This window comes from Myotis davidii, unplaced genomic scaffold, assembly GCF_000327345.1.
Source record: "Myotis davidii unplaced genomic scaffold, ASM32734v1 scaffold594, whole genome shotgun sequence".
NCBI classification, from domain to species: domain Eukaryota; kingdom Metazoa; phylum Chordata; class Mammalia; order Chiroptera; family Vespertilionidae; genus Myotis; species Myotis davidii.
The window spans coordinates 366,082-370,219 of record NW_006285787.1 but is presented as its reverse complement, the minus strand read 5'-3'; positions in this window follow the sequence as shown (position 1 = coordinate 370,219).

Genomic DNA, 4,138 nt, shown 5'->3' with positions numbered 1-4,138 from the left:
CTATACATGCAAGAAACAGAAAGCATGAAGATACTGAATGGTTTTGTCATTTAAGGAAGAGCTATTTTACATAACTCTTATTAAATTAACAATATATTTAAGAGCAATATATGTGTTGGAGAGATATGATATGAGTGTATCAGAAATTTTTCATATTTTCTCTATTGAGAAAAAAGTAATTGTAATATTGATAATAAATCTACCTCTGGAAATTTATCAGTTATACATTTTTATATAAAATCTCCAAGCCTCTTTGTAAACAATAGTCATTAATATTTAAAAAGGATAAGAGAGCTATATTAATGCATATTTCCCAAGATTGGGAGAAGCAAGATAATAATTAATATTTTACAACTTTTCTGTTTGAATTTGATTTTAACCAGATATTTACACTTTCAGAGGAAGAAGAAAGCACATCCCAGTAAATTTACTTATGCAGAAAAGTCAGTTCTTATAATAGGGCATGCAAAGTTTTAACTCACTCCTTGGATACATACCAAGAAGAGAAGTCAGAAAGAGTGAATAAAATGTTACCTCACAGAGTGAAAAGCATGTGAGGAACTTCTGCAGAATTGGATGATTCAGTGTGTAACCTTCCATGAGCTGCAAAGAGTAAATTAAAAAAATTTTTTTCTTCGCAGATTGAAAACTCATATTTATGGTAAAGATGAAAGCACAGATGAAGGTTTCATCTAAATTTATTTCCTTGTCATGGCTTTTGAGATTTGGGAGCATCTCCCTGGTATTTTTAAAGTATTTGTTCAACAGATGAGATCATTTTGAATTTTATTTAATTATAATGAAATCCCAAGTCCCGCTATCCCTGAGGAATAATGTGCTTACCAAACTAGCTTCTTATCATAACCAGGCATTGCAAAAGGTCCCTAGGGAATAATGAAATAGTAATAGTTTGTTGTAATAGTTACAACAAAAAGATGTACCATTAAATTCCCCATTTCTATTTTGAAGAAGAAAAAACAGTTCTTTATTAACTAGAATTCTCAAATTTGTTACTTAGAGACATTCCAGTTGCAATTTTATGATAGAAAAATGACATTTTAAGTGCCAAGACTTGTATAGGCTATTTAATAATGTTTATAGAGTGCTCAACAGATACTAGGGATATAGTAGGGTAAACAAAAGTAGAAGAAAAAATCCTGCTTACCTAGAAAAATTCAATGGGGGGGGGGGCGGGGGAGAAGAGCAACAGAAAATAAATAAAATGAGTAAATGAATAAGTGTATTGTATATATTTTTTCATTTTTGAAAAATGAAGTGTAAGAATGAGATAGATTGGAAATGGGCAAGACTTGGACTTTTAAAAAATATTTTTAAAAATATATTTTTATTGATTTCAGAGAGGAAGGTAGAGAGAAATAGAAATATTAATGATGAGAATCATTGATTGGCTGTCTCCTGAATGCCCCCTACTGGGGATTGAGCCAGCAACCCAGATATATGCCCTTAACCAGAATCGAACCCGGGACCCTTCAGTCCACAGGCCGACACTCTATCCAGTGAGCCAAACCATCTATAGCAGGACTTAGACTTTTAAATATGGTTTTAAGGAAAGCCTAACAGAGATATTAACATTTGAGCAGAGGCTTGAAAAAGTGAGGGAACAAAACAAAAGGACATGGAGAGGGATTTTCAGCAGAAGGAACAGCTAGTTCTAGGAACAAGAGGAAGGAATGTGTTTTTCATGTCAGGGAAAGAACAGGGAGGCCAGTGTGCTAGAGAAGTGTAAACTGGGGAAAATGTCCCCTGTGTGGTACCCAGTCTATTATCTCCATTTCTTCTTTTTATAACATTTGCACTCCATTATACTTTTTTTTATTTAAAAAGATTTTTTTCTAGATTTATCAAGATATAACTGACATATAACAATGTGTGAGTTTAAGATGTACAGTGTATTTGATACACATATATATTGCAAAAATAATTACCACCATAGCATTAGCTAACACCTCCATCAGCTTGCAGAATTATCATTTTTATTTTGTGGTGAGATAGTAAAGATGTTCCCTTTTAGCAACTGTAAGTATATAATACAGTGTTGTTGACAATAATCACCATGATCTATAGTTAGTCCCTCAAACTTACTCATTTTACAACTGAAAGTTTGTATTTTTGACAAACATTCCCCCATTTCCCTATCCCACACCGTTGGCAACCACAAATCTGCTCTCTGTTTCTATTCAACTTTTTAAGATTCTACGAATAAGTGATATCACACAATATTTTTTTTTCTCTGTCTGACTTATTTCAGTTAGCATAATGCCTTTAAGGTCCATCTATGTTGTCACAAATAGTAGGATTTCCTTCTTATGGCTGAATAATATTCTGTTATATATATCTTCTTTATCCATTTATAATAATATATTTTTATTATTTCCTTCTTTATATTCACCTTGGGCTTCGTTTGCTGTTCTCTTTCTAGCTCCCTTTAAGAGGTGCAAGGTAAGATTATTTATTTGAGATTTTTCTCGTTTCTTGAGATAAACCTGTAATGCTATGAATTTTCCTCTTAGGGCTGTTTTTGCTGTGTATATAGAGTTTGGATCATTGTGTTTTTATTTATTTATTTTTAAAAATGTATTGTTGTCAGTATTACAGCTATTTCCCTTTACCCCCTTTTTGCCCACCTCCACCCAAACCCCTCTCCACCCACACTATTGTCTGTGTCCATGTTATCCATATATTATCTTTAGTTAATCTCTTGCCATGCCTTCCACCTCCCTTCCCATTGAGATCTGTTGTTCTGTTCCATGCAACCATGCCTTTGCACCTATTTTGTTTATCAGTTTATTTTGTTCATTAGATTCCACATTTAAGTGAGATCATACGATATTTGTCTTTCTCTAACTGGCTTATTTTGCTTAGCACAATAGTCATTTTCATTTGTCTCAAGGCATCTTTTGTTTTTTCCTTGATCTCATTGTTAACCTGTTTATTTATTTATTTAATACTAGAGACCCAGTGCACAAAAATTGTGCACTTGGGGGGGGGGGTCCCTCAGCCCGGCCTGAGCCCTCTCGCAATCTGGGACCCCTCGCGGGGGGGGGTGTGTCTGTGTGTCCACCTGCTGGCTTAGGGATCGGGCCTAAGCTGGCAGTTAGACATCCCTCAGGCAGCCTGGGAGCCCTCGGGGGATGTCCACTTGCTAGCGAGGAGCAGGCCTAAGCTGCAGTCGGACATCCTTAGCACTGCTGAGGAGGCGGGAGAGGCTCTCGCCACCACTGCTGTGCTGGCAGACCTCAGCCTGGCTTGTGGCTGAGCAGAGCTCCCCCTGTGGGAGCACACTGACCACCAGGAGGCATCTCCTGAATTGAGCGTCTGCTGTGTGGTTAATTACCATGTTTGTCTATTATTAGATAGGACTAGAGGCACGGTGCACAAAAATTTGTGCACTCGGGGGGCATCCCTCAGCCCAGCCTGCCCTTCTAACAGTCTGGGAACCCTCACAGGATGTCTTACTGATGTTCCTGTGGGGAGCGGGCCTAAGACGTAGTCTGGCCTCCCTCTGTGGAAGGCAACTGGCTGATCAGGTATATCAGCACAGTTTCTGAAGTCAGCACAGACTCCTTCCTTATTTCTTTCCTCTTTGGTTGGAGAATAGGGGACTAAAAGGTGGAGACAGAACTGTGGCTGAGCCTGGGGCTCTTGTAGGCAACAGAAAGAAGGAGAGGGCTGGGGAAATTCTAGACACGGTTTTCTTCAATTGTCCTCCCTTCCTCCGGGCCCCTCACTCTGTTCTTTCCTTGTCTGGCTGACGTTTGGGCCTTAGATTGACAGCAATGGTGTTCAGCCCCCTCACTTCTCAACTGAACATACAACCGCCTCACATTCCAAGTGGAGCTGTTTTCAAGTGGCTACAGTGCTGGCAATTCATGCCTCCCAGCCTTTCCCCTCTCGGGTTTCCTCCTTGGGTCAGTTGCAAACTTCACCGAGACACCGAAGCAACTGTGCCCTGGTACTTCTGCGCCAGCCCCTGCCAGGGCCCACACCAGGAGGATCCCAGCTGAGGTCTCCTCCCTGCACCCAGCACTCTCCTCCCTGTTCTACCACTGGGGGAAGGGAACAGCTCACCTTCTCTGGACCCTGCCAACCTGGCAGGCTGAGGCACAGGCCAGGGCGT